Source organism: Nannospalax galili, unplaced genomic scaffold, assembly GCF_000622305.1.
Source record: "Nannospalax galili isolate Female #2095 unplaced genomic scaffold, S.galili_v1.0 scaffold263, whole genome shotgun sequence".
In the NCBI taxonomy this organism is placed as follows: domain Eukaryota; kingdom Metazoa; phylum Chordata; class Mammalia; order Rodentia; family Spalacidae; genus Nannospalax; species Nannospalax galili.
In genome coordinates, this window is record NW_008350402.1 from 1,314,089 (window position 1) to 1,336,525 (window position 22,437).

The 22,437-nt window shown below is 44.1% G+C and overlaps 1 protein-coding gene and 1 pseudogene across 2 annotated transcripts in view; both read left to right on the forward strand.

The window, feature by feature from the left end:
• Window positions 1-7,689: 7,689 nt before the first annotated feature.
• On the forward strand, window positions 7,690-8,566 carry LOC115072819 (annotated as a pseudogene).
• A 5,861-nt stretch (window positions 8,567-14,427) lies between these two features.
• Window positions 14,428-22,437, forward strand: part of Fbxo10 (F-box protein 10) — a 62,009-nt gene continuing 53,999 nt past the window's right edge. The window contains exon 1 of one of the 2 annotated variants that reach the window (XM_008847682.2): window positions 14,428-14,550. The gene's annotated coding sequence lies outside the window, so the exon portion shown is untranslated. The remainder of the gene's footprint in view (window positions 14,551-22,437) is intronic. The other variant, XM_008847681.2, reaches the window with a different exon arrangement.

Sequence of the window (22,437 nt, forward strand, 5' to 3'; positions counted from 1 at the left end):
GTTAGGACAGTAGAAACATCTGCCAAATGAGAAATTGCAAATGAAACAATTGTCACTGTTGCCTGACACTTGGCAATGGTTGTTTTTGGTATCAGGTGTTTAGAAGTAATTTGCAGATATGATGAGGTAGTGACCTGATCGAAATGTATTCAGACTTCTAAATTATCAAGCACTAACCAGGCAAATGTGGTGCTCACCTATAATCCCAACAAGATTGTTAGTTCAAGACTAGCTTCTGCTAGTAACAAGTTTGAGGTCAACCTAGGCTAATGACGATGTTATCTCAAAAACAAAGTCACACTTAATTCATTATTTAAAAATAGCCTTATGTGGCTGGACAGCTTGCTTAGTGGTTAAGAGCACTCACTGGCTATTGCAGAGAACCTGGGTTTGGGTCCCAGCACCCACATGGCAGTTAACAACTGTTGGTAACTCCAGTTCCAGGGGATCTGACATCCTCTTACACCTCCACGGGCATTGTGTAACATGGGTGTATTTAACATACTATTCAGGCAAAATACTCATAGACACAAAAAATAAAGATAAATTTTTTTATAATAGCCTTGGGGCCTCGAGAGATGGCTCAGCAGTTAAGAGCACTGACTGCTCCTGCAGAGGGCCCAGGTTCAGTTCCCAGCACCCACATAGCAGCTCACAACTGTCTGTAACTCCAGTTCCAGGGTATCCGATGTCCCCTTTTGGACTCCGAGGGCATTGTGTGACACAGATGCACTTAGATACGTGCACGTAAGATAATTAATTTTAAAAATTACCACCTCTTTAGTTTACTCCATCCTCCTCCAACTTACATTTCTTCTTTCTGTGACCATCATTGAATATTTTACCTTATTTTGTTAACTGCCTACACTAAAAATATGCTTGATGAAGGCGGGGATTTCTGTCTACTTTGTTCACCTGAATACTGTATCCCAGGATCTAGATTTCCTAGTATCTGGCATGCACTTGGTCTTTGTTGAGTGAGAGTGAGGAAGTGTGAAAGTATGATGGCTATAAAAGGAAAGGCTTTAAGGGAATGCCAGTGGACCAGTTTAGATTTGTGATCATGCCTTTGCAGTCCCTGGGTGTGGAGGTTTTCTCTAGCACTGCTCTGCTGCCTAGAGGCAAAGCTGGATTTGAATTCAGCCAGCATCAGGACCTTGTGTTGTGGTTGACCTAAATGGACAGAGGCAGAGAGCCTGAGGTAAGACACAAGTTGTGCAGTCTGTGTGAGGATGAGCAGGAGGGAGCTCAGTCTTGCTGAGCACAGTGTACTTTTAAGTAAAGTTTAGAGGTTACTGTTAAAAAAGAAAAAAAAAAACCCTCAATTTTCATAGTAACCATTGTTTTCATAGCTTTCAAGTATATGAAACAAAAGACAAAATCTTTGCTAAACATTAAAGTCAGGCATGATAGCTCATACCTATAATCCCCTCACCTGGGACCATCGATGCCCAAGGAGACCAGACTGGGTACATAGTGAGTTTCAGGCCAGCCTAGACTACAGAATTAGACCCTGTCTCAAAAAAAATTTTTTTTAAGTAAACTCTTGCAGGGTGTTGTGGCACAGGCCTTTAATCCCAGTGCTCCAGAGGCAGAGGCAGAGGCAGGTGGATCTCTGTGAGTTTGAGGCTAGCCTGGTCTACATAGTGAGTTCAGGTTGGCTGGGGCTGCAGGGAGACCCTGTCTCAAAAAAGGAAAAAAAAAGAAAAAAAAAAGAGTGAAATCTCAAACCTTACTAAATTAGAAAAAAAAAAAAACTTTAATAAAATACCAACTTTGAAAAATATTTACTGCTACACCTATTTTTCCCTGAATAACCTCACTTGTCAGCTTGACACATCTGGGAAGAGGGAACCTCATTTGGGGAATTGCTTCTATTGGATTGACTTTGTGAAAGGCATGTCTGTGGGGCTTTCATTATTATTATTATTATTGTTATTATTATTATTATTGAGTGGTGTGGGAGGGACCAGCCCACTGTGAGTGATGTCACAGCTGGGCAGGTGGTCCTAAGTTGAATAAGAAAGCAGGCTGATGTGGGGTGTGGTGTACTCCTTTGATCTCTGCAGAGGCAGTTGGATCTCTGTAAGAACACCGGCCTGTTCTACATAGTGAGTTCTAGGCCAGCTGGGGCTACAGCAGGCTGAGCACAGGCCAGAGAAGCAGGCCAGTAAGCAGCAGTCCTCCATGGTCTGTGCTTCAGCTCCTACCTCCAGGTTTCTGCCCTGAGTTCCTGCCTTGCCCTCCTTTGATGATGCACCATGAGCTATAAGCCAAATAAACCCTTTCCTCCCAGGCTGGTTTAATCAGTGTTTTTATCACAAAAGTAACTAAGACACTGGAGAGATGGCTCAGTGGTTAAGAGCACTGACTGCTCTTCTTGCAGAGGACCTGGGTTCGGTTCTCAGCACCCACAATAGTGGCTTATAGCCATCTGTAACTCTAGTTCCAGGGGTCTTCTGACCTCCATGGGCACTGCATGACATGGGTACACTTATATACATGCAGGCAATATACTCATACACAAAAAAAGTAAGGGGCTGGAGAGAGGGCCTAGCGGTTAAGAGCACTGGTTCTTCCAGAGGACCCAGGTTCGATTCCCAGCACCCACATGGCAGCTAACAACTGTCATTAACTCCAGTTCCGGGGGATCCAAAGACGTCTTCTGACCTCTGCGGGCATTGTACTACACGGGTGCACCTACCTACATGCAGACAATATACCCATACACATGAAATAAAAATAATAATTTTAGAAAAAAGTGAGACACCTTCATTTCTGTTTATAAGCTCTACTAGATAGACGTTATCACCATAAATTCTTAGTTTTTACATTTTATTTTTTCTCCCTAACTTATTATATGCTCTCTTCTGAGGGTAAAGCTGTCTTTCTTTTTTTTTTTAAGAAGCTCAAGCTGGCTTCAAACTTGCTATATAGCTAAAGCTGTCTTTGAACTCCTGATCCTCCTGTGTGCTGGGATTATTGGCGTGTATCATCATGCCCATTTTTTTAAATATTTGATAATTTCTCTAATTATTATAACATATACACACAAAACCTATTGAGTCCTTTTATTGTTGCTCATACGTACATGTGTGTAATGCTGACAAATTAGGGTTAGATAACCTATCAGGGTTCATCCCTGAAGAAAACGTGATTCTCCTTTTCAGTAGCCATTGATTGCCTGTAGCTCTTGTAGGGGTGGGACTTTGTGACATTTCCCCATCCATATTAGCATGTCAACTGGTGATGTCATATGCAAGTCTTCTTTAGGCAACCATATTTTTGAGATTTCATGGGGTAGCGTCCCTGTCATGTCTAGAAGATGCCATCTCATAGCAGGTGTCCTGGTCCTCTGGCTCTTAGAGTCTTTCTGCCCCCTCCTCCGTGATGTTCCCTGAGCCTTGACTATAGTATAGGTTGCCTTGTAGATGTACCAATTGGAGTTAGTCACTTACTCTGCATTTTTACCCATTATGGATCTCTGCAATAGCCTCTTTGATGAAGGGTGAGAACTATACTTATCTATGAGCATATGTGTTAAGAATACAGTTAGATGGGGGCTGGAGAGATGGCTCAGTGATTAAGAACACTGGTTTTTCTTACAGAAGACCCCAGTTTCAATCCCAGCACCCACATGGCAGCTAACAACTGCCCATAACTCCAGTCCCAGGGGATCCGACAGCCTCTTCTGACCTCCTCGGGCATTGCATGACACAGCTACACTTAGCTACATGCAGGCAATACACGCATACACATAAAATAAAAATAATAAATAAAAAAAAAAAAGAATACAGTTAGAAATGACCAACACTGGCCTGGGAAAATGGCAGTAGTAGGTTTTCCTCTGGGGTCTACAACTTCTCCAGCCACAGGTAGTTGGCCGGTTTTACAGTACCAGGCATGAATTCCCTCCTATTGAGCAGATCTTGAGTCTAACTATATAGCTATTGTTACCACCAACATGAAAGTGCTACTATTACACCTTTAGGGAGATCTTGCTGGGTTGATTGTATTTGTGGTTCACAGACTTCGTACCTGAGTAGGACTCCTGATTGCTTTTCTGCCTTGGCAGCTTGCATATCACCTTCTGATACTGTGAGAGCTGGTCCTCAGGGAGGAGGCTTCCAGGTCAGTTCCAGCTTAAGTCCTCCAAGTCCTGTGACCGAAGTATGTGGTGTCTTCAGCAATAGGGTCTTATTTTCAAGTTCTGGGAGGCAACCAAAGGCAATAGCATTAGCCTATTTTGGTTTGGGAGTATTTTGGGGAACCCCCCTCCCCAACACACCTACAAACAACTTAAAGGGAGGTTTCCCTTCCTGTCACCTAGGTTTTTTCTGGCTCTTGGGGGAGTATTATACACCCAGTTTCGAAGCTCTTGATTGTTGCTTTGCATTCACCAGTTATGATTGACCTCTAAGGGACTGAGAGGGGATCGGAGTGGTGCATACATGTTCTTTCTTTTACAGAAAGCATATGTTTTCCAGTGCTGAGGATTGAAACTGAAGGCCTCACTCATGCTAGGCAGGCACGCTGTACCACTGAACTACATGCCCAACTCTCTTTACATTTCTGTTGTTTGTTTGCTTGGTTTTTTATTTATGTATTTAGTTTTTGATAGAGGGGCTCGTGTATCCCAAGATGGCCTTGAACCTACTCTGTAACTGAGGATGACGACCCTGAACTTCACATCCTCCTGTCTCTACCTCTCAAGTGCTGGAGTTTTAGGCATATACCACTACTTCCCTTTGTTTATACAGCCCTGGAGATAGAACCCAGGGCCTCATGCATTCTAAGCACATACTCTGCAAATTGAGGTACAGTCCCAGCCCTAGTATATTTTAGGTTTTGTTTGTTTTGTCTTTTTGAGACAATGTTTCATTATGTAGCTCTAGCTAGCCTGGAATTCACTCTGTAGACCAGCCTGGCCTTGAACTCAAAAGAGATTTGCCTGCCTCTGCCTCCCTAATGCTGGGATTAAAGATGTGTGCCACCACAATCCAGCTCTTAGCATATGTTAAATACTTATTTCTTTGTAGAAAAAAACTCTAAAGCAAATGTATCTTTGTGTGACCTAGATAACTGATTTTCTGAGCATGTACTATTTTAATAGTAAATAGCTGTCAGGTATCATGTACCTGAGAATCAAAGAATGCAAACCAGCAGGGGCCAGAAGGATTATCATATCCTGGTCCCTCATGGTGGTAAGCTCCCTATCACAAGAAAAGCTCAAATGGAATAGGGAAAAGCGCACCTGTACCATGTTACATAAGGTGGATTCAGACGTCATGTGCCTTCCAAAACAAACCACACAGTAAAATATTCTGGGAAACTTCTAAACAAAAGACCTATTGAATCAAAATCACTACGTGAAATCCATTTTCCTAAGTATTTAGGTAATTTCATTGGCTAAAGATTTTCCCTGGACAACTACTAAATTTAGTTTACCTTAAGTTCTCTTTGAATTCTAAAATTCCATAATTTAGGAACAAGAAGCAAAACTAAGGATGAAAACAGTTTGGGATTTCATTAGTGAAATGGTAGCATTAAGGTCCCTAAGTCTGCCTTGTGTGGCAGCATACACCTGTAATCCCAGCACTTGGGAGGCAGAGAACAGCCTGAATTACATAGCAAGACCCATGTCAAAACAAAAAGGTCCTCAGGTCTGACAGATGCTTCAAGATTAGCCATTTTTGTTGGGCGTGATGGCACATGACTTTAATCCCAGAACTTGGGAGGAGGCAGAGGCAGGTGGATCTCTGTGAGATAAAGGCCAGCCTTGTCTACAGCTGGGGCTACAGGGAGAGCCTGTTTCAAAACACCAAAATAAAAAAGGTTAGCCATCTTGCTGCAGACAAGTTGGGTAGTTAGTATTGAAGGGGTCTGGAAATCACACTGCAGAAAAATGGCTAATGATTGAAGGATTACAGGTGTTTGCTCTGAGAGCTGGGTTTTTTGTTTTGTTTAGATGTGGTAGGAATGTATTGCCTACATGTATGTAAGTGCATCCATGTCATGCAGTGTCCAGAGGTCAGAAGAGGGCGTCAGAGCCCCTGGAACTGTGGGTTCTGGGAACTAAACCCAGGTCTTCTGCAAGAGCAGCCAGTGCTCCTAACCACTGAGCCATCTCTCCAGCCCATTTTGTTTGTGTTTTAGTTACTTTTTAAAATTTATCCTGTGTGTCTGTGTGTACCTGCATGGAGGTCAGGAGGGTAACTTTGTGGATTGACTCTCTTCTTCCACTACGTGGGTCTTGGACATTGAACTCAGGTTGTCAGTATTGGCAACAAGCACCTTGATCCACTGAGCCATCTTACTGGCTGTTTTTCTAGATGAAAAGGGCTGTCATTTCAAAGAAAGCAGAATAGGATACCCATTTGGAAAGCTAAGAAGGAAGATTCCTTCCTGAACCCACAATTGTAACCAAGACCAGCTGAGTTATAGAAGGGGCCTTCACTAGAAATTAGTATGTGTACTGTTAAGCAGAGATTACCAGGTCACAGTAAAAAATGTTTGTCACAGACTTTTTCCTTCTTCCTGAAAACCACTTCACAGTCTGTCCCACATTCTTCTGTTATATCTTTACAAAGGAATTGAATAAAGACAGCTGAATTAAAGGGGCGAAATCCTGACTTTGTGGATACAACCTATTGTCCACCCATCAGAAAGAGTCTACTTAGTGGAGCACTTTACATTTGTAAGTATCTATCACAGTGCCTGAGGTGAGCCATGCATTAGTGGTAGGAGGATGGACCAGGACATGGTCTCAGTCTAGGAGGCATGACATCCTTTCATTTCTTTTTTTTAATCATTTCATTTCTGATAACTTCATGATGTAAACTGCTGTAGCAGTCAAGATGTTTCCAACTTCTCATAGCCACTTGCACTTGACTCTTAGGTACCTGGACCTGTGCTTGGGGAAGAAGCAGAGAAGGCTGTGTTCAGAAGGGACAGCAAGATTTGGGACAATAACAATTGGCCAGAGAAAGATTGGGGAGTTTTTGAGAAAGTACAAGCAGAGATGTTTGAGGAAGAGAGGAGGCGTGGTGACAGAAAGGAAATGTGTTGAGCTCAGAACAACAAAAGAAACCCTCAAGTCCTTTCAGAAATTTGTTAATTATGTATTTTCACACTTTAGTTTCAAGAAAGAGATCCCATTCTGACATCTGCTGAGTAGTATATGTGCTACAGTTCCAAATTCCACTATACAAGAATCCTCAGTAACATTTTTTTTAACTTAAAAAAACTTAATTGAGGATTTCATACATGCATATAAGGTGTTTTGATCAAATCCGCACCCACTGCCTCCCCTCCAACACCTCCCGTATCTCCCCATCACTTTTTTTCTGACAACTTCACATATTCTTTTTTTTTTTTTTTTTAAATGGGGCTTTCTGCTACTCTGAACATTCCCCCCTCTGAAGAGGTAACCCTAAAATCTTTCAGAGATTACATAAGAGCTCCCAAATACTTTTGACATTTTTTTGGCATTTGGAACAGAGTATGTTGCTAAGAGGCCCAAGGACATTTTTTTTTTTTTTTTTTTTTTTTTGGTCTTTTTGAGACAGGGTCTCCCTGTAGCCCCAGCTGTCCTGGAACTCACTATGTAGACCAGGCCGGCCTTGAACTCACAGAGATCCGCCTGCCTCTGCCTCACAAGTGCTGGGATTAAAGGCGTGCGCCACCACACCCGGCCTAACATTTTTTTAAGACTGCAATAATAAATTAGAAATAACAGGTGGTTAGCAGGTTAAGGCAGTGGGCACTGAGGCTGACAAGTTGAATTCAATTCCCAGGACCACATGACAAAAGGAGAAGCCTCACCTCCACCTCATTTACAGAGGTTTCCCATGATGCCACCTCACCCCATGCCACTGCACATGATGCACAGAGGTCTGCCATCAGGACCAGGGGGCTTTGTAATGCCTCCGCCTCATGGAATGAAAGGGCCCTTTCCACTGCATGGCCCCTTCCTTAGGCCTGGTGGAATGCCAGGGCTTGGGGGTCCTGAAGACAGAGATGGATGACAGCAGCAGCAGCAGCAGCAGGCTCCACCACAGTCACAGCCACCACCAGCTCAGCAGCAGCAGCCACAGCAGTTTAGAAATGATAACAGGCAGCAGTTCAATTCAGGTAGAGACCAAGAAAGGTTTAGAAGATCTTTCAGAAATAGGGTGGAAAATGACCAGGAATGGTGTAGGAACTGTAATGATGGTAGAATAGTAACCGTGAGAGAGTGGCGAAGGAGGTACTGTGACCAGGACAGGCGCAGAGACTAGGAAGAGAGAAATAGATGCTCTAGTGGACATCAAGACAGAGACAGAGATTCTAGAGATAGAGCCTCGTAGAGAGAAGGAAGAAGATCAAGGAAAGGAAAAGCTGGAGGCGATAGATAGGGCAGGTGGAACCTCCCCTTAGCAAGTGGGGAACATACACACTATTTCAGAACTTGATAAGGGGAGGCTACGGCTGCAGGGGTAAAACCTGAAGAGTCGCCAGGCTACCTCATCTGTGGAAGCAAGAAGACTCCTGACTCAGCAGCAGAGGCTCCTCCCTAGAAACTGGAATTGACCAAGAAAGGTTTAGAAGATCTTTCAGAAATAGGGTGGAAAATGACCAGGAATGGTGTAGGAACTGTAATGATGGTAGAATAGTAACCGTGAGAGAGTGGCGAAGGAGGTACTGTGACCAGGACAGGCGCAGAGACTAGGAAGAGAGAAATAGATGCTCTAGTGGACATCAAGACAGAGACAGAGATTCTAGAGATAGAGCCTCGTAGAGAGAAGGAAGAAGATCAAGGAAAGGAAAAGCTGGAGGCGATAGATAGGGCAGGTGGCAACAAAGCGGTGGAACCTCCCCTTAGCAAGTGGGAAACATACACACTATTTCAGAACTTGATAAGGGGGAGGCTACGGCTGCAGGGGTAAAACCTGAAGAGTCGCCAGGCTACCTCATCTGTGGAAGCAAGACTCCTGACTCAGCAGCAGAGGCTCCTCCCTAGAAACTGGAATTGACAATGTGACAGTGGCACTTGTGGAGTGAGCAGTTGAGGTATACAGATGCTTTGTTACACTGCTCCTGCTAGATCAGCCCCACAGTAGTTGGTGGGGAATTGTAAGCAATTTGATTGCTTCCCTTCTATTTAAGAATAGCCACAAAAGAACAAAAAATACTGAAGATAAAAATATTACCCTTTTTAGCCAGGCGTGGTGGTGCACACCTTTAATCCCAGCACTTGGGAGCCAGAGGCAGGCAGATCCCTGTGAGTTCAAGGCCAGCCTGGTTTACATAGTGAGTTCCAGGACAGCTGGGGCTACAGGGAGACCCTGTCTCAAAAAGACCAAAATAAATAAATAATGGATTGTAGAAAGCTTGCCTAGCATGCTCAGAGCCCTGGGTTTGATCTTCAATAAATAAATAATAAATAAATAATAAATAAATAAATAAATAGCAAAACACAGTCTTTTGTGTCTGTATTGTGAGCCTCCCAGGAGACTGAATTGTCATTATTTCTGTGCTACCTGCATGTGCTCAGGATTACATGTATGCATATGTGTGCCAGGTGTCTACATTAGTACAAATTCACAAACAGAAGTGATGTGTAAAAGCTGAATAGACTTGATTCTGAGACAGAAATACTACAGAATCACATACTTTCTCTTTGTGCATATGTGTTCGGTGTGTGTGTGTGTGTGTGTGTGTGTAGGCTTGACGTTGAAACAGGATGTCTTCCTCCATTGCTGTCTACCTTATATATTGAGGCAGCATCTCACTCAACTTGGAGCTCTTTAGACTAGTCTAGCTAGGCAGCTTGCTGAGGAGATTCCTGTTTCCACCTCCCGTGCATGCAGGCCAACTCAAGGTTTCTGTGGTGACAAACTGGTCATCACTCTTTTGCAGCAAGCAGTTTACCCGCTGAGCCATTTTTCTAACCCCATTTTTTAATTTGATGAAATGTTTTTAGGGTTATGAAACATGTTCTCTTTAGAAATAAAGCACATCTAGAGCTGGAGATATAGCTCAGTGGTAGAGTGCTTTCCTAGCTTGCTTTAGGCTCTGGTTTTGATCCTTGACACCACAGAAATAGAAAAAAACAAACAAACAAACAAAAAAAAACCCAGCCTTTTTTAGTCCAAATCATTCTGATAAGGCTAAAGATCTACTTCAGGGTGTCTGATAGTTTTTGTCTTTTTCTAAGTCACATGAGTAACTTCCGTTTTCCCCATCCCTTTAGAGGCCAAAGATGAAAAGAACATTTTTTAAATTACATAGGGGAGCACCGAGGAGATGGCTCACTGGCTAACGAGCCTGCTGTGCAAACATGAGGACTTGGGTTCTGATCCCCACCACCCACGTAAAAGCCGGCAGTGTGGCAGCTCAGGCCGCCAATCCTAGTACCAGAAGCAGGAGACTGCCTAGAGCATAGTGTCCAGCCAATCTAACCTAAACGGAGAGCTCTAGGTTCAAGAAAGACACCCATCTCAAAAAATAAAGGTGGAGTGCCATAGAGAAAGATGCTCCATATTGACTTCCGGCCTCCATGAGCACACACACACAGACATGTACACACATATATACCACACACACTCACACAAAGAAGAAAAATGCATAGCAGATGTACAATATTTCTGTATTTGAAACTGAATACTGGTAACTGCCTCACCATGCAGCTACTCAAAATGTTCATCATCTTATATATACATTCAATTAAACTGATATAGGAATATCAATATGTAATGTAAACATTGTGGATTGTTGGAACATGGAGATTTCTCCATGGAAAAAAAACACTAGAATTTGGAGTTCAGAGTCCTGGGGTACAGCTTTAGCTTTTATCATAAATTATATGAATCAGATTTTTTTTTTTTTTTTAGTTGCAAACATCAAAATACAATTTTGGTAGTTTTCAGGAAAAAAATACCTGATTAAAAAGATAATGGGAATTTCAGCATCACCAGGAAGCCTACAGAATCGGGCTGGGAGACCAGGTAACCGGAATATCACCCTTTGTCACCTGATCATTATTATATAACCTATGCAGTGAGGAAGTCACTGCTGAGTATTAACTGCCACCATTGACTTTGAAGGCCCCAGGCTCACAACTGTCATGGCATCTAGTACTGCTCTAAGTCAACTTGCTGTACTTTGCCTCAGTCACAAAAGACAGTTTTTCCAGAAACTCTTATATATCATGTGGTTCTCAATTCAGTGTGGGGGGGGGTGTTTAATTTGTAATACTGGAATTACATGAAAGGGCACAGAAAACATCTGCCTTCCATAATGAAAGGCATGATTTGCTTCCCAACAAACTCATAAATCATGAACTTACAAAAATGCAAGAAGAAAGTTCAGTGCCCCAGGCAGACAAGTAAGATGACAGTATTCACTGTGTTCACTTTGGACAAATCACTTTCCTGAGCCTAATTTCACTATAAAGCAAAGTTCACATAGCTGAGGAGACTGTCTGTGTTCACTCATTTATTTGCCATAAACATTCATTATGTGCCAGGATGCAAAGATAAGTAAGCTCCCTCTCTAGTGAATGAGAAAAGGCAACAGATAGCAGAGAAATAACACTCAGCAAATGGCAGGATAGAGGCCTGTATGGGACAGATGAGGGCAGAAGGAAGGGGGGAGTCAAAGGATGTGCTTAGTATTTAAATACATAAGAAATAAAGCCCCAGGGCTGGAGACATGGCTCAGCACGATAAAGAGCACTGGCTGGTCTTGCAGAAGACCCGGGTTTGAATCCCAGCACACGTGGTAGCTAATAACTGTCCATAACTCCAGTTCTAGGGGATCCAACAGCCTCTTCTGTCCTCTGCAGGCATTGCATGACACAGGTGCACTTAACTACATTCGGGCAATACACACACATAAAATAAAGATAATAAAATAGTTTTTTTAAAAAGTCCCCCTGTGGCATGTGACGCTTGAAGAACACAGACAGCATGCTGTGGTAGAAAGCTGCTTTTTGCTCCTTTGAAGTCTTAACTATTTTACAGAAAAGCCAAAACAAACAATGTTGACAGGCACAAATCCAGGATTTTAATTGCTTATTGACATTCATGTTCACACTGCTGGTTTCATACAATGGGGCACTTTTCAAAGGACTAAACGTGACAGTTTTGCTGTTCATCAATAGTGAGCTAAATCATCAAGTTGATTGTTGCCTGAGTTCATCCCTATCTGACCCAACCTGAACTAAGTCTGGACTTCGGGGACTTTGTGCATAGTTTTCAGTTATTTTTAGGTTTAGGTGTTTTGTTTTTGCATTTAAACAGAAGACTAGCTAAGGGTTGGGGTGTAGGTAAGTGTTAGAGCACTTGCCCAGCATGCACAAGGCCCTGGATTTGCTCCCAGCACTGCATAAAACAAAACCAAAAAAACAACCCAGCAGCTACACAACAATTTGGACCTCACCCAGTTATACCAAATTCATCATATAGGAATTATAGATGAAATGGGTTTTAATTGAATATTTTAAGTAGACCCAGGAGCTGACAGAGGCCAGCAGGACCACAGGGCTGCTATTTCATACCTCAGTCTGGGGTAGAAAGTTCTTTTCTCAACATTTTTGGTGAGTTAGGTTTCTGTGCCTGAGATTTCTGTCTAAAATTCAGAGGTCTGAGTCCAACTGTTTTTTATTTATTATTATCATTATTATTATTGTCTTTTAAAAACAGTGTCTCTGTGTAGCCCCAGTTGGCCTGCAACTCACTATGAAGACCAGACTGGTCTCGAACTCACAGAGATCTGCCTGCCTCTGCCTTCCAAGTGCTGGAATTAAAGGTGTGCGCCACTACTACCTCTATTATTTATTATTTTTATTTTACGTATATGAGTGTATTGCCTGCATGTATGTAAGTGCACCTGTGTTGTGCAATGCTGGAGGAGGTCAGAAGAGGGTGTTGGGTCCCCTGGAACTGGAGTTATGGACAGTTAGCCACCATGTGGGTGCTGGAGTTCAACCCTGTCTTCTGCAAGAGCAACTGGTGTTCCGAACTACTGAGCCATCTCTCCACCCGCCCCCCCAGTTGTTTTTTAAATCAATGAACTTGATAGCACAAATTTAAGAAGTCCAAAACTGAGTTACTGATTTTCTGCCTCCAAATATGTTCCCTCACAGAAGCTTCTTTTCAACAAGGAGCTCTTCCTTGAGCCATGGTAAGTTGAGCTAGAAGGCTGGAATCCACCTAGTTTTCCAACCCAAATTTGCCTCAGCCTCAAAAATGTCTCTCAAATCCATCTCCCTATCCCCACTACCATTACTTCAGACCCAGTCTTATTAATCAATCCTCCACCTGCCTTCTCTCCACCTGTGTCAAATCACCCACATACTCCACCCCTTCAATGGCTTCACATAAAATTGTAAAATCTTTATCATGGCTTACTAAATACTGATGAGCTTTGACTGCCCTTTGCCCTAAGACATCATTAAAAAGAAGGATAGGGGGAGGCTGCAGAGAAAGCTCAGCTATTCAGAGCGCGCTTACTATTCTTAAGGTTCCCAGCACCTACGTGGTGGCTCACAACCTTTCTTAGCTCCAATTCCAGGGTATCCAAAGCCCTCTTCTAGTCTCTACGGGCTCCTGCACATAAACTCACTCAGGTACATACACAAAAATTGTTATTATTTTTGGCCTTTTAAAGGGTCTCCCTGTAGCCCCAACTGGCCTGGAACTCGCTATGTACCCCAGGCTGGCTTCGAACTCGCAGAGATTCGCCTGCCTCTGCCTCCCAAGTGCCAGGATTAAAGGCGTGCGCCATTGCTGGACAGCAGTATAGCTTCTCCTGAGAGAAACCCAAACCACCCTTCCTCAACTCCTAGTTTTAAATCAGGGCTCCTTTCGTGAACTTAACTTTAAATACACACTCACTTGGTATCTCACAGTTAAACTTCTCAACCAGAGAATTTCAGAACACGAGCCATCTCAGCTTTGTTCCCTTCGGCCCATAACTAGTAGTTGTAGCAACAACGGACATACATCATTTCTTATATATCGTGCACTGTTAGGCCAAGCACTTTACACGCAATACGTGATAGCAGTATGTGTTCTGGCTTCTAGCCAGCGGTCCGTTTGTTCAAGGGGTGAGTCCAGTTCCAATGTGCACAACTGCATGGAGCCCATGATGCTCTTAAGCTAGTGGTGCTTGGAAGGATCTCGGTGTGGACCCCGCTAGCACGCCCCTCGCCAGTTCCCGCCCACCGCTTCTATTTCTGCCCTTTCGGAGGCCAAGCAGTACGAGCCGGGATCGCCTTGCCGGAGCCCCGCTGGCTCCGCCCCCCTCGGGTCTCCCCGGCGCTCCCCTCCCGGCTTCCTGCCGGCACATCTTCCCCAGGCGCGGGCCGCAGCGGATCTCGGGCCGCCGTCCAGCACGAGCACGGCAGCCACGCCCCTCACGTCACGTGACGGCCCGCGGGAGCAGGCGGCTCTCCTGGGCTGGGCTCGCGGCGTCGCTCCGCCCGCCTGGCCGAGCGCCGCAGTCCGGCTGCGCTGCGGCTTACAGAGCCCCGCGGCCTGGCCCAGAGGGCAGGCTCCCTGCGAGGTAAGAGGCGCGGGTTCTGCCGCGGTGCGGCCAGTCTGCGGGAGCCAGGGGCCTGGAGCGCCGTGGGGGGCGGGGGGTCAGGCCGCGCTGAGGGAAGAGCTGTGCCTCGGTTTCCCCGCCTGCACCGGCCCGGGGTCTGGAGGACGTGCTCCCCTGCGGTGGCCTCCAACCTTGGGGTTTGAGAGCCTTGGTCTAGGATGCAGGAGTGAGTCTGGGGTCGGGCAGTAGGACAGGGGGCTTGTTTTGCGCACGGCGCGGAGAGTCAGTTTGAGAACTTAGGATGCAGGAAGAAAGAGCCCCTTGCCTGGCCTCAAGACTGAAGAACTAATGGGAAAGCCATTTGAAGAGCCAGAACTCCGAAGTTCAAGTTTTAGTTCTCCCCCCTACTAGCCATGCAACCTTGAGCCACGTCGATGCTGCTTTTATTAAAAGTAGAGATACTACTTCGCTCATAGGCTGCTGTGAGGATTGAATATAAAGGATGTTTAGCGGAGTGCGGGACAGAGGGCCCCTGAGGGAGTGCATTTAATAAGAGTGCATTTAATAAGCATTATTAAGATAGTCAACTGGAGAAGGACTCCAGAAGAGGCGTCTTTCTTAGAACAGTCACACTTAAGTCACTGTGTGTGTGAGATCCTAAACACAGTGCCATTTTGGTTGTAAGGACTCTCTCCCCTTTCCCAGGCCCCTTTTGCCGTCTGTTTTACATTGGCATGTGAACCTGTTGTTCCAACCAAATGAGTCAGGCAGGATGGGAACATTAATTTACTTGAGCAGATGGGTATCAGATTCCCTCTGAGGGAAGAAAACTGCCAGACATGTACTATCACCAAAAAAAGCACAGTGCAGTGATGGTCACTCGGCTGGAAGATGCCTAGGAACCCATATAATCTAGCTGTCTCCTGCAAAGGGAGAAATCGGACCCAGAATGAGGCCAGGATTTTGATTTTGGTCAGGCTTCCAACAGGGTTGGCACTGGATGGTAGAAAGAATGTGCTGTCCAGTGTCCCCGTGTTCTAACTTAATCTTCATTTATTCAGCAGTATTTATAGAATATCTCCTGCATGTTTGGACCTACAAGCAGCTAGGGATAGAGCTGTGAGCCAGATGATGGTGTCTGCCCCCATGGAGCTGTTTCCATAGCTAGCTATGTTAGTTTGAGGTTATATAAAATCCCTTTGTGTGTGTGTGTGTGTGTGTGTGTGTGTGTGTGTGTGTCCCTCTGCTGGTTCTCAGTATGTTTTATAATAACAAGTTCCAGCTCCCAGAGAGCTTGCCTCATAGCAGCTGGCCCCAAGGGATCCAAGCACACAAGAGAGGCCTAGGCCTGAATTGTTTCATGCTCTCCCTTCGTTCTCCAGCCCAGATGGAAGCCTGGTGAGATTTAAAGAGACTGGAGAAAATGGAGCTTTGTTGGAGCTTTTAGAAAAGGATTTCCTTCTGGCCTGGAACACTTGGATTTCTTTGGTTTCTGGCCTCTTATTGTTTTTAGATATCAAAAAAGAGCAACTCTCACCATAGTGCCTTCATTTTGGTTTCCATGGTTATCAGGGGAATTACATTTCACAAGTAGCTATTAAGCAAACTATTTAAAAAAAGCTATTAAGTAAACATGGTCAGCCAGTCACCCATTCACCAAGGGTGAATCGCTCGCTGGCGATGGTCTACTTTCTGGTTTGCTTTATTTTTCCATAGTAGTGCAGACCTACTGCCCCTTTCCTTTTTCTCTCCTTCCTTCTTTCATTCTTTCTGTTAGTAAGTGGTGGGGTGAAGAGGAGTGGGAATAAGTAGAACAGATAAAAATAGTCAGACCCTGGTCTTGGGCATCTCAGAATCATTTTTCTTTGCCCCAGTCCCTGCCCCCACTTTTTTCCAGTGCATGGGGTATGGCTAAGTGTAAGGGGCAGATTAGTGGGCCTCTGATAAAGTGTAGATGGAGAGCCAGCAAGAGCTCTCAGAGGCAGGAGGGGTAGTGTCTTGGGTAATCAAGAACACTTTGCCTACTCTTCAAAGGAAATGTGAGAGAAACAAGTTCCATTCACAGCCTCAGTCACAGGGATAATAGCACAGGAGCATTTTGTTCCTTGACTTTGCCTTAATGAATGAACCTTCCGCTCTTGAGTCACCCATCATGGGCTTTGTTATGCACTAACTGCTAATTTCCCTCATCACCCTCTTTCTATTAGCTTGATGGTTTATTAGTTTCCCAGTCATCTGACATACTGGGCATTGTAAACATAAAGGTAGAACAGAGAGGCATGTGTTTAAGATCACTTCTGTTTCAGTTTAGATGTTTAACCTGTATGTCTCATTTTACCAGTTGGGCTCTAATGCAGTCACACATTTCTTCTTTTCAAGTAACCTCCTGTCTTCTAAAGCCCTCATTAGTGAGAATTCCAAGCTCTCTGGAGGCTTAAATAGCCTCAAGGGGTACTTCTTCCTGTCACTCTAAGGAGGAGAGAGGACCCTGAGCAAGTGAACCCACATTGTTATCTTTGACACAGCTACATGGTGTCACTGTTGAAGAGCTGTCCTGCACAGTACAAGGATGTGTAGTCCCTGCTGCCTGGCGCCCTTTGTGAACCAGACCCCTGCCAGGAAGATCCCCTGCTTGGATTCCCAGGTTAGAGCTTTTTTTAGTCCATGCTCATGTGCTTAACAGTGTTCCCCAAAGCACCGCATACTGAGCATTGCATTGAGCCTGCGACTAGGCTGGCTGCTTCTGGCCTCCTGGAGTCATCCCAGACCACTGGAGATTTCCTATTTTGAAACCTTTTAGCAGAATTTAAGGGTCGGTCCCCTTTCCTTTCTCTAAGTTTAACCCAAGTCCCTTTGGAAAGTTGGTTCCACTTCCTCTGTAGGATCTTGCCTAACCAAAGCTTCTCAGGAAGGGTCACATTTTAACAAGATGTCCCCCTAGTACTTTGGGTGCCTTGCTTTTCAGCATATAAGAGGGGTCCTTGGGTGATTCTTGGCAAAGCATGCATTTGTTCCCAGGTGACTATCTCTAGCTGCAGTCAATCCTAAGAGGTTAGACAATTGAAGACATTCCTTACTTAATCCAGGTGTGTTGGTGCATGCCTATAGTCCCAGAAATATAGAGGTAAAAGCAGGAGGGTCAGGAGTTTAAAGCCAACCTAGGTTACTTGAGAACCTGTCTCAAAAAAAAAAAAAAAGACTGGGGGCAGGGGGTGCTGCACACCTTTAATCTCAGCACGTTGGGAGACAGAAGCAGATGGATATTGGGAGTTCGAGACCAGCCTGATCTATATAATGAATTCCAGGCTATCCAAAGCTACATAGTGAGACTCTCTCTCCAAAAAAAAAGAAGAGAAAGAGCCAGTTGTAGTGGCACACACCTTTAATCCCAGCACTCAGGAGGCACAGGCAGGCCTGGCCTCCATAGTGAGTACAGGCCAGCTAGGGGTCCAGGGAGACCCTGTCTCATAAAGACCAAAAGAAAAGGACAAAAAAAAAAAAAAAAAAAGAAGAAGAAGAGAAGGAAAGAAAGAAAATATGCCTTACTGAAATTTTCTTGGTATCCCTGTTAGGGATTTGAGAGACAAGATTTTAAATAAAAAAATGAAGGAGTATGACTAGACATGGTGACATATCTTTAGTCTCCACTCTTGAAAGGCTGAGACAGGAGCATTGCATGGACCTAGGAGAAGTTTTAGGTTAGTCCAGGCAGTGTGGCAAGATCTCATCTCAAAACAAAAAGCTGGTTATGAGTTTTTTAAAGGTGAAGATTTTATATTCTCTCATTTTTTCTAAGAAGCAATATAGTCATTGTTTTGACCTTTGTTTTTACTCTGAAATTTAATATCAGGCTGGAGAGATGGCTCAGCAGTTAAGAGAACTAGCTGCTGCTCTGGTGTTTGGTGCTCAGCACCATCCTTAATTCTAGTTACAGGGGATCTGACTCCCTCTTCTGGCCTCTGCCAGATGTAGCACCACACACAGGTATACTTACATATATGCAGGCAAAATACTCATGCACATAAAATTAAAATAAATAAGATTCTTTTAAAAAGAAAGATAATATATAGAGAGCAAATGTATAGTTTAACAAATAATTATGCTGGTGGTGGTGGCACATGCCTTTAATCTCAGTACTCAGGAGGCAGAGGCGGCAGATCTTTGTGAGTTCAAGGCCAGCCTGGTCTACCTAGCAAGTTCAAGGCCAGCTAGGGCTACAGGGAGACCCTGTCTCAAAAAGACAAACAAACAAAAACCAAGTAATTATAAAGGGACTACACATGGAAGCACCACTGCCTCAGGAAATAGACTTCCCTCCATACCCTGACCTCTTTCCCAAAGAAGCTACTATCGTGATCTGTGTAGTAACAATCTGTTTGCTTTCTAATCCATCGCCTATATGTGCATCCCTAAGCAATAACTACTTTAGCTTCATGCTTATGAGATCACTAGCACTTTGTGTTTTGCTTCTTTTGTTCAGTGTATCATTTGGCATGCCTCCACGTGGCGGCCTCACATATATTGCTAACAGTGTGTGATGGTATGAATAAGTCACAATAAGTTTGTTCATTCAGTAATGGATGGATATTGGGTTGCTTATAGTTTCTGGCTGCCAGGCATATCTTCAGACATATTTTTTCTTAATTTTTTATTATATTTATTTATTGGGGAGGAAGGCATGCTTGTGCTACTGTGTATGTGCAGAGGTCAGAGAACAACTTTCAGGAATTGGTTGTCTGTGTTTACCCCGTGGGTTCTGGGGATTGAACTCAGGGTATCAGGGTTGCCAGGCAAGCGCCTTTACCCACTGAGCCATCTCACCAGCTCCCCTCAGACACTGTTTATGGACAAGCTACTTTAGGCTACATGCCTCAGAGTAGAATTCCTTCTTTGTTGTTGTAGTTTGGGGGGTTTGTTTGTTTGTTGAGATGAGATCTTACTCTGTATTTTTTAGTCTGTCTTGAAACTTGCTGTGTAGCCCAGACTAGCCTGGAACTCTCAGTAATCCTCCTGCCTCAGATTTCCCAGTGCTGGGATTACAGGCATGAGCCAACATGCTTAGCTTCTAAATTACTTTGTTATAGCAGTTTGTGAGTTCTACTTGCTTCTAGTCCTTGGAGATAATTTGCTTTTGTCAGTTATGGATTTTTAACTATTCTTGTGTGTTATGATAGTGCTTGTGTCTTTAACTCACTTTCCTTGGTTACTACTGATACTGAGCACTTGTTTGTGGCTAATTGGATGACTTTATGAAATACCTATTCCTGTCTTTCCCAGTTTTTCAAGTTTTCACAGTGCTAAAGAATCAAAACCCAGAGCCTTGAACATGCAAAGCAAGCAGTCAGCTGCTGAGCTCCCATCTCCAGCCTCTGCAGCTCTCTTCTCCATCCTCTTTTAAAATTTATTTTTTATGCCTACATGTTCTGCCTGCATGTATGTAAGTGCACCCATATCATGCAGTGCTATGGAGGACAGAAGAGAGTGTCAGATCTCCTGGAACTGGTGTTACAGATGGTTGTTAGTTGCCACGTGGGTATTGGGATTTGAACCCCGGTCTTCTATAAAAGCAGCCAGTGCTCTTAACCACTGAGCCATCTTTCTAGCCCCTTATTATTATTACTATTATTATTATTATTGTACATGTACATGATGTGTATGTACATGCCACAGGGGGTGTGTGCGTGTGTGTGTGTGTGTGTATGTGTGTAGGTCAGAGGACAACCTTGTGGAGTCAGTTCTCCCCTGTGTTTATATGGGTTCTGGGAATCAAACTCAGGTTATCAGGCTTAAATTTTACATGGGTCCCAGAAATTGAACCCTTGTGGTCAGGCCCGGCAAGCACTTTACCCACTAACCCATCCTCACACATGGTGATGTCTTAGGCCCTATTTCTGTAGAGCAGACCGGAAGTGGGAATTCTTGTTTAAGTGATCTACTGTGATATGTGCAGGAGGAGAAGATAAAGGAAGAGAGGTAGAGCTAAGTGTATTGACAGTTCTCTGGAGAAGGGGACATCTCTGAGTTGCCAGCTGCCATTTTCATCGAAAATGGGTATACTAGCCAGTGAAGAGTTGGGTGGAGTCCAACTCTACAGTCCACCTTTTGCAGCATTCAGAAATGTACGCAGCCTGCCTGGCAAGAATGAACATATTTTTAAATTATGTATATGTGTGTACGTCTAAGGTCTGTATGTGGGCACATGCATGTGCATACAGGACGTTTGGATCCTCCTGGAGCTGTAATTACAGGCAGTTGGGAACCACCAGTTGTAGGTGCTGGGAACTGAACTTGGGTCCTCTGGAAGAACAGTACATGCCAGGTCAAACCTGGCTTGTTGGGGAACTGGACATGCTCCTAAGTAACAGTCTGGAGCAGGACAAAAGGCACATTTTGCCGTGCCTGCCACCTGCAACAAGTTGACCTCAGATGGACAGGAAAGATTGAAAGGGCCAGCAGCCAGAGCCCTTTCATTCCAGGGATGCCTTTGTCTTCACCTCAGTCAGCATCTGCTTTTTACCTCAACTTGGTGAAGCAGGGGGGAAACAAAAAAAAAACTAGTATTTGGACTTTGTTTTGCTTCTCAAGAAAGTCTGACTCTTGTTAAGGTTCTCCCTTGTTGGTGTACCTCAGGCTTTGCTTTTCTGTTTGGGGGATTTTCTTAGCAATTTCAGGCTCTTGTGAAGCACCGTTGGTGATTGCCATTTGCTGACTGGCTTTGTCTTTTGGGGTGCTTCTGTTTAACTATTTGGGCCATTAGGTGGGACAGTTCTCTTGAGCAAAGTTGGGATATCTGCCATGTAACTGGAAAGGTTTGGGGTTCTATTAAGTCTTTGGCGTTCTCTTGAACTGTTTGATAAACAGAAACGAGGGCTCTGAGGAAGTCCCTGCTGTGATTTATGTCACCACGGAAGTATTTGTCTTTATGCTCGTAGGTCTTGAACCAGGACCTCCTTACATTCAGGCAAGTGCCCTACTATTGGGCTAAATATCTTCAGCTGCTCCAGAAATTTCATTGTACCAGAGTTGAGAGATTAAAATTGAAATGATAAATACCCTTACTCTTCTTTTGGGAGGACAAGGACCCCCCGAACTCCATTTATTCCCCAGTTGTAAATGCTGTATGCGGTCTTTAATTGTAGTCACTTAGGGACCTACTGAGTAAAAACGGGGAGAAAGCAAAGAGTTTGCTTAAAAAACTATTTTTCAGAACTCTGATTGCATGCGCTCAGCCTAGACTGTCTGAATTTTTAAAAGAAAACCTGGGACTGGAGAGATTGCTCAGTGGTTAAGAGCATTGCCTGCTCTTGCAGAGGACCCAGATTTGGTTCCTAGCACCCACATGATGGCTAACTGTCCATAACTCCAGTTCCAGAGAATCTGATGCCCTCTTCTGACCTCCTTGGGCATTGTATGACATGGGTACACTTACATATATGCAGGCAAAGCACTCATACACATAAAATATAAATACATTTTAAAATTAATTAATTTTAAAAAATCTAGCAAGGTATGGTGGCACACGCCTTTAGTCCCAGCACTTGGGAGGCAAATCAAGTAGATCTCTGTGAGTTCAAGGCCATCCTGGTCTACATAGAGTGTTCTAGGCCAACTGGGGCTACAGGGAGACTTTGTTTCAAAAAGATCAAAAATGAAGGGAGGCAGGGAGGGAGGAAGAAAGAAAAAAAGAAAAGAAAATCTGTTGGCTTTAGAAAGAAAACCTCACCTTCATGCCCTTCCTAGTTTCCTGGATTCTACAGGTACTCCAGGTTGAAAACACAGATCTAAAATGCCATGCTCCACTTGTGAGTGAGAGCAGGAGATCTTTGTCTTTCTGGGTCTGGGCTTCCTCTTTCATTATAATTTTTTCCAATTCCATCTATTTTCAAGTTTCATAATTTTGTTTTGCTT